Genomic DNA, 8,753 nt, shown 5'->3' on the forward strand with positions numbered 1-8,753 from the left:
GCACTGCTTAACTGTCTGCCCCAAGTCTGATGGCATGAGAGTAATGAGCAATTCAGACCACCACCTACTCATCAGGGTTGCCAGACACAGACTCCATACACTGTCATATCCTGAAGTGTATGACTGCCTCATACAGTAGGCAGTTGAAATACAGAGCCAAGTCTGCATGCGAAGGGTGGTGAAGAATGTTGCTAGGGAAGCCTAATCTTCCTTGCCAGTATATGGAACCACCTAAATCTGATTTTTTCACTCCTTGACTCACCTCATTTTAGATAAGTAATATTTCCTTGCTCAAATGTGGAAAAGATTATATATATATATATATATGTGTATATAGATTTTTTTTTTTCTCAAGCAACCCATTAAGCAGCTGATGTCTGGCTTCAATTCAGGCCAAGTACTTTCATCTGGAAGATGTCCAAATCAGAGTTCATCTTTCACATCCTTTTCTACTTCTGTGGCATCAGTTCTACCACTATCTCAGGATGTTGCAGCCTTTGTTGTTGGGTTGTAAAGGAGCTACCAAAGAGATAACAAAGAACACATGTCTACATGTAATATTGTAGTCCAAGCAAGTTTAACCCAAATTTGAAATAGGACTCTTTAAACAGTCATCAGTGATTATCATATTCTCACTAATAATAGTTGTTTTTTTTTTAATGTATATATTTTAAGAGGTTCTTTAAGAGATTCTTTCTTATACTCTTAACCACTCCAAAGATGTTGTGACTATGGTCTCTCAGGAAAGCAAAATCCCTCAGAAGCGAAGCAAGAGGATAAATGTTGCTTTCTAAAACCATTTTTCTGTAAGTCAGTCAATATGCTCACAAGGCAATGTGAAGAATTCCATTTAAAAATACACAGAACTGATGGGATTCTTAGATTCTGGTCTCTTTTCCTCGAATAAAGAAGAGTGGGCTCCCTACTAAGTGCCCCCATGCTTTTCCTTTGCGGCAGTGCTTTGATGCTGCTCTAAGAGATGGGTTTAGGGGAAGTGTGTTGACAAGGAAAGGACTTCTGTTCTCAGAAGAGGAGTAGGAGTCAGTTGTGCTGAGGGGATGCCTTGGTGCTCTGGTCCACTGCAGAAGGTAATTGTCATTGTTGTTCCCAAAGAATAAGGGGGGTGGGGCCAGTGATGTTAAGGGGATGTCTTAATGCTCTGGTACACTGCCTTTGATAATCTGTAGTTGACATTCCAGTGGATTGTTGTGACCCAGGGAGCAGAGTCACACCCTTGACCAAGCTGCCCATGAGTGGGGGAGATTTTTAGCACCACAGACCCAAGCCTGCAAGCAGATGTACTGTATCTCCTTTTGGACTCTTGCTACCCAGTGACTCTCCTGCGGGCTCCTGCTGTACTGGTGCTCCAAATGCTGACACTGAAAATTATTCCAACACAACAGTACCGAGTTTTTCATCTTGCCTCAAAATAATTGTGGGCAGTCTCTGACTTCTGGTGCTGGACATTCAGATGTTCCTGATCCTATTTTCCCTGAGCAAATGATATCTTGTGGGACTAGCCATTTGGAAGAGGAGGCATCCCAAATTGCAATTCATATAAACTGTATGTCTTCATCAGCCAGATGTGCATTAATGATGCCTGTGGATAAATTTTCAGCATGCTTATCTGATGGCTTCTCCTGGGGTTGCACAAAAATGACTTGGAAATGGAACATTTGCAAAGAAGCGGATGCTGGCAAAAGGAAGCATTGCAATGAGATATAAAATATGTGCACTGTAATTTATAGAGGCAACTAGCTTCTGGAAAACTTGACCTCTGGCCAGTAGAGGACAGAAACATATCCAATGAGACCACCGAAGCAGCAATTGGTACACAGTGGGACAGAGATGGAAGGACTAATTATATTTTTGCAGCTGTTACACCAATGATGTAAGCATGCTGGTGACAAATGACTTTGTGGTGGACAGCACAGTAGTTAATACTGGAGAAAAGCTAGTCTGCCCTGTGGTGTGACTGCTTATGTGCTATTAATGTGATAAGCAGGAGTGCAAGGGTGGGTTTTCCCTCCAGGGGTCATTGCTGCTATGCAGTTTCCCACTGTTAATCCACAGTTGGAGAAACAGTTCTCATTAAGGTGTTGACAGATGATGTTCCTTTGACTCACTCCATAGTAGGAGAGAGATCCTGTGCTCCTTTATTTCCCAAAATATGTCCTAGTTGTATGAGGGGACCCATGCTACTCTCTGTAGCGTGTGGCTTTTTGTCCTAGACCGTGAAAGGTGTAGCAGCCTGAGGTTTCGCTCTTCATGTTCCTCTGTGAATGTTTTATTTATCTCTCCAAGTATAAATCTCTAGTAGCAGGCAAAAACTTTGACTTTACAATAACAAGCCCACCCCTCTGTCATCTGGGGGGCATGGGCCACCCATCAGCCTACTGCAAGGAGTATCTGTATTCTTGGAGTATTGTAAGCCTCATTGTTGCCTCTTTTATCTGTGGCAAGAGATGTTTGCTTTCACCTTAACGTCATTCTTATCAGCAAAATTAGTTGTGATTTATTCAGTGTCAATTGATTTAGATTCTCTACTCTCATTTCTTATTTACAGGTTCACCAAACGTTCCTTCTTGTGAATCAGAGAGAGCGTGCAAACATGGTTGGCATGTAAAATGGGTGTTAGTAAGGGGGCAAGATAAGCCTTTCTGGTGCTACAAATGAAGAGCCTGGGAGTTTTGTGCATTCTGTTCAGTAGCTCTCTGTATTTCAGTGATTCATTCTATTGCCTTCACTCTTTCATTTGGACAGTCACTGACATAATCTATTCATCTGAAGGTGCATTTTGCTTGTCTTGTTTTCTTATTGGTAGGTTTAGACTGATTTAAGCAAAAATAGACATACATTATTTAGTATTATTGTCAGATGCATTATGGTGGCAGCCAAAGACTCCAGGCAAGAGTATAACCTCATTCTGCTGTTTGAATACAGGGGAAAACAGCCCTTACCCTGCATGGTTTACAATTAAGAGACTGTAAGTTTTGCAGCAAAGAAGATAGATTAAAAGAGACCTTCTGGATAAGGAGATTGGAATGTCCTAATTTACCATAAGAGTCATCAGCGGTATAGATGTTAATGTAGGAAAAGTTATGAGGGCATGGAAGATATATATTGTGGAACCTGTCCACAAGAGCCATCATCTCTTGACGTAAGTCAAATGCCACTCGTGTCTTCCCAATGATATAAGATTATGTGAACCAGGGAATGGAATAATAGATGGGAGAAAAGCATAGCTGGAGGCAGATGTTTGAACACAAATCATCCCTCTAGGCTGAGGCATTATTGCAGGGTTCATGGACTGATGCATTGACATTATTTATGCAAAACTTCTGGCCACATTCCCTTTGTGCAATATTAGAAGCAATACGTTACAGAATGGAGAATGCCCTCTGTTTCCCCAGAGCATTCTATCCTGTTCCTATATAACCTTTTAGATGCATATCACAATTACCAGAAGCAGTATATTTCTCATAACCTGGAATCTGTGTACAACATCTGGCCATTTTCACTGACCACATTCCCAGCTAGTGCAGGCTTGGATGATGGCAAAACTCATAAGCTTGCCTGGTTTGTACTAATTGCATGCTATGTTTTGGTTTTTTTTTTTTCCTTAAACATTGTGTGTCCTATTTGTGTTTTGAAGTGTTGGAAAGTGTTTTATAATTTGTAAGGGTATGCGGTGTGTGAAACACATGTTCAGTAGACTCCATGTGGCTACAGCTGTACTAATAAGTGTTCATCTGGCTGTTCTCTGGGTGCAAGGTCAGCAGGCATGGAACAACCCCTATACATTCTATTTGACATGGGTCTGTGGTGACAGGTTGGACTTGATGATCTTTGAGGTCTCTTCCAACCTTGGTGATTCTGTGACCATTTTAAACATTGAAAAATGAAAACAGACATGCTGGAGGGAAGGGGAGCCATCCAGAGGGACCTAGACAGGCCAGAGAGCTGGGCCCATGACAAACTCATGAGGTTCAACAAGACCACATGAAAGGTCCTGCACCTGGGTTGTGGCAATCCCAAGCACTGATATAGGTTGGGCAGCGACTGGCTTGAGAGCAGCCCTGAAGAAAAGGACTTGGGGGTGCCGGTGGATGAGAAGCTCAATATGAGCCAGCAGTGTGCACTTGCAGCCCAGAAAGCAAATTCTGGGGTGCATCAAGAGAAGCATAGCCAGCAGGTTGAGGGAGGTGATTCTCCCCCTCTACTCTGCTCTGGTGAAACCACACCTGGAGTACTGTGTCCAGTTCTGGAGACTCTATTACAGGAAGAATCTGGAGGTGCTGGAATGTGTCCAGAGAACAGCCATGAGGATGATCAGAGGGCTGGAGCTGCTCTGCTATGAGGACAGTCTGAGGGAGTTGGGGCTATTCAGTCTGCAGGAGAGAAGGCTCCAAGGAGACCTAATTGTGGCCTTCCAATATCTGAAGGGGGCTGCAACAAAGCTGGGGAGAGACTTTTTAGGGTGTCAAGGAATGATAGGACTAGGGGGAATAGAAAAAAAGTAGAAATGGGTAGATTCAGATTGGATATTAGGAAGAAGTTCTTGCCCATGATGGTGGTGAGACACCAGAACAGGTTGCCCAGGGAGGTGGTAGAAGCCCCATCCCTGGAGGTTTTTTAAGCCAGGCTTGCTCTGGCTCTGAGCAACCTGATCTAGTGTGAGGTGTCCCTGCCCATGGCAGTGGAGTTGGAAGTAGATGATCCTTGAAGTCGCTTCCAACCCTGACAATTCTATGATTCTGTGCTGCCTACTGGAAATGATTGCTGTCTCAGACTGTTGGCCATAGAGTGCCAACTGATCAGGGTAGTCTACTCTTCTTTTTTTTTTGCAGTATACTCTAACTGGTGAATCCATTCATAATAGCTGCATTTTTATTTGTTCTAATGACCAGTATCTTTAAAATTAAAATTGTGATTGAAGAAAAGAGAGCTATGAATAAAGAAGCTTCATAGTCCTGTAATGGATGTCATTTTTAAGAGTATAAAAGAATTTGGTGGACTTTGTTGTTAATTTTTGTAGGTTGTTTTTTGGTGGTTTATTTTTTTTAGCATGGAATGTGCTATAAGCTGGAGCTGTCTCCATGAGCTGTGTGAAGTGAGTGAGAAGTCTGGTGTTATTTCAGTTTCACAAGTTTGTCAGTATCTGTAACAAGGCTTTTCCTGGAATGAAGATGATAATTAGTGATCTGAGATCTAAGCATGTTCTGAGCTTGCAACTCCAAAAGGCTTATTAGCAGAGTGAGCATACTGTCAGATGCAGTCTGGCAGCATGAGGGTCTCCAAACATGGTAATGCTTGGAGAATTCACAGCATTCCTGCTTTGGATGGGCACAGTGTACCTCAGTCATCTGTGGGTGATGTAGCTCTGTGAGCTAGCAGCAATGCAATAGCAATAATGGCAACAAAAAGAAGAAAGGAGCATCAGACACACAGAGCTCAAATATCAGTCATTGCTGCTGTATCAGGCTGTTACAGATGAGAAATGCAAGTGATGCTCCTTTGAAAGGGGCTGCCACAGACTTGGTGCTGGTGATGCTTTAACAGGTGCTCTCTCAACCCTAAGGAAGGTCTTATGTCTGATTCTGTCTTTACAGGTCCAAGAAGAGCAAAGATGCAGGCAAATTGTAAAGGCAGAGAGGCAGAATACTTTGAAATTATGTGGTTGCATAGCTAAGGATTCTGAGATAATCCAGCTGTTTGAAACCAATGTGATGAATTGTCAAAGAAAAGGACAAACAAAACCACACAAGTCCCCATTCATATAAAGCATTACTACCATGTTGTTTGAGTGAGGCTTCAGCTCCTCTGCAGAATTAGTTGACATTTTGCTATATTAGCAGGTGGCATGATACTGTTTTGATTTACATTGGCAGTAGTGACAAATCACCTTGGCTCCAACACTGACTGCTGTGACGGTGATGTACCTCCATCCTCAAACTCAAGGCAACCATCATTGGGGCCCTTTGGCTGCAATTGCCTGCTTCCTGCATTAGCAGGAAGGTTTGATATAAATGTTCATAGACCCTGTTAAAAAGAAAAAAAGAGAGAGAGAGAAAAAGGCAGCGATAAGTTAGGTCTTAAGAAACCCAACTTTATGCTAAAAGTCAGTGAAGATGTTTCCACTGCATATTTTCAGTGGTCAGAGTGAACTGTACATGTGCTGATACCAAAGAGAATTCGTTAAAAACCATATTCTCCTCATTCCTGCTTCCTTCACCTCATCATCAGTGACTCCAAAAAAGTGAAGAGAAATACTTTTCGCTTTCACTGATTTTTCTTTTTGCAGATGTGAAATGTGCAGGGAGGAAGGTTGGGTTTTGAAAGTGATCATCTTTTGATACAGAATGTGAGGAGTAGCTGCAGATGTTTTCATTTATGTCAACACAAGCATTTTATTAAAAGGGAGTTATCACTGGAAACATTCTGGCCAGCATTATCTGAATGACATATCACAGAGTTTTGTGATAATAATAACAACCAAAAACCACGAAGTGAAACAGACCAGAAAGTGACAGTGTGAAAAGGAGATGCTAACTAATTAGTGTGATTGCTCAAGCGAAACCAAAACCAAACCCCACAAAACAAAACCCCACAAACAACAAAACCCTCATAAAGCAAACAAGATAACCATACCCCTTCAAGCTTACTGTTTATTGCTCAACTAGACATTTGAAAGCTCTTCCATTTTCATGATATAAAGGCATTGCTGAGACGTGTAAGAAGTATTGCAGCTTTGGGGGTAAGAAGTGTAAAGCTGTTCAGAATGGAGAAGGGAAGGCTCCAAGGAGACCTCATTGTGGCCTTCCAGTATCTGAAGGGGGCCTACTGAGGAGGGAATTTTTAGGGTGTCAGGGAGTGATAGGACTAGGGGGAATGGAAAAAAAAGTAGAAATGGGGAGATTCAGATTGGATGTTAGGAAGAAGTTCTTCAGCATGATGGTGGTGAGACACTGGAACAGGTTGCCCAGGGAGGTGGTAGAAGCCTCATCTATCTTTTCTTTCTTTCTTTCTCTTTCTTTCTTTCTTTCTTTCTTTCTTTCTTTCTTTCTTTCTTTCTTTCTTTCTTTCTTTCTTTCTTTCTTTCTTTCTTTCTTTCTTTCTTTCTTTCTTTCTTTCTTTCTTTCTTTCTTCCTTCCTTCCTTCCTTCCTTCCTTCCTTCCTTCCTTCCTTCCTTCCTTCCTTCCTTCCTTCCTTCCTTCCTTCCTTCCTTCCTTCCTTCCTTCCTTCCTTCCTTCCTTCCTTCCTTCCTTCCTTCCTTCCTTCCTTCCTTCCTTCCTTCCTTCCTTCCTTCCTTCCTTCCTTCCTTCCTTCCTTCCTTCCTTCCTTCCTTCCTTCCTTCCTTCCTTCCTTCCTTCCTTCCTTCCTTCCTTCCTTCCTTCCTTCCTTCCTTTCTTCCTTTCTTTCTTTCTTCCTTTCTTCCTTCCTTTCTTCCTTTCTTCCTTCCTTTCTTCCTTTCTTCCTTTCTTGCTTCCTTTCTTCCTTTCTTCCTTTCTTCCTTTCTTCCTTTCTTTCTTCCTTTCTTCCTTTCTTCCTTTCTTTCTTCCTTTCTTCCTTTCTTCCTTTCTTCCTTTCTTCCTTTCTTCCTTTCTTCCTTTCTTTCTTTTCTTTCTTCCTTTCTTTCTTCCTTTCTTTCTTCCTTTCTTTCTTCCTTCCTTCCTTCCTTCCTTCCTTCCTTCCTTCCTTCCTTCCTTCCTTCCTTCCTTCCTTCCTTCCTTCCTTCCTTCCTTCCTTCCTTCCTTCCTTTCTTCCTTCCTTCCTTTCTTTCTTCCTTTCTTTCTTTCTTCCTTTCTTCCTTCCTTTCTTCCTTCCTTTCTTCCTTTCTTCCTTTCTTCCTTCCTTTCTTCCTTTCTTCCTTTCTTCCTTTCTTCCTTCCTTGCTTCCTTTCTTCCTTTCTTCCTTTCTTCCTTTCTTCCTTTCTTCCTTTCTTTCTTCCTTTCTTCCTTTCTTTCTTCCTTTCTTCCTTTCTTCCTTTCTTCCTTTCTTTCTTTTCTTTCTTCCTTTCTTTCTTCCTTTCTTCCTTTCTTCCTTCCTTCCTTCCTTCCTTCCTTCCTTCCTTCCTTCCTTCCTTCCTTCCTTCCTTCCTTCCTTCCTTCCTTCCTTCCTTCCTTCCTTCCTTCCTTCCTTCCTTCCTTCCTTCCTTCCTTCCTTCCTTCCTTCCTTCCTTCCTTCCTTTCTGCCTTTCTTCCTGCCTTTCTGCCTTTCTGCCTTCCTGCCTTCCTGCCTTCCTGCCTCCCTCCCTCCCTTCATTTACAAAACAAAAGTCAGGGTCTACAAAGAATGCTCACAGATAGACTCTGTGCCTCATTTCTATTTCTACAGCTGGAATTCAATGAATTTTTAATTTCATGCAGCGTTCCACATACTATGGGAAAGTCCTTCCCTTTGACCAGTAAATATATGCATCTTACAAATATTCCTTTTGGTTTTGTCAGCCTGGGCACATATTCTCACCAGAGATGCAACACTTGCGTCCCATCTTTCTTATTAATCTTCATAGAATAGAATTAACCAGGTTGGAAAAGGCCTTTGATATCATCAAGTCCAACCCATCATCTAACACCATCTAATCAAATAAACCATAGCACCAAGTGCCTCATCCAGTCTCTTCTTAAACACCTCCAGTGATGGTGACTCCACCACCTCCCTGGTCATATTTAATGATAGAAATGTTTAGGGATGCTACTTCCATTAGTGCCAGAAGTGGCAGAGCAAACAGAATATTAAGAGAGCGTGGG

Source organism: Melanerpes formicivorus, unplaced genomic scaffold (assembly GCF_026170545.1).
Source record: "Melanerpes formicivorus ecotype bairdi unplaced genomic scaffold, bMelFor1.0.p_v2 SCAF_71, whole genome shotgun sequence".
Lineage (NCBI taxonomy): Eukaryota > Metazoa > Chordata > Aves > Piciformes > Picidae > Melanerpes > Melanerpes formicivorus.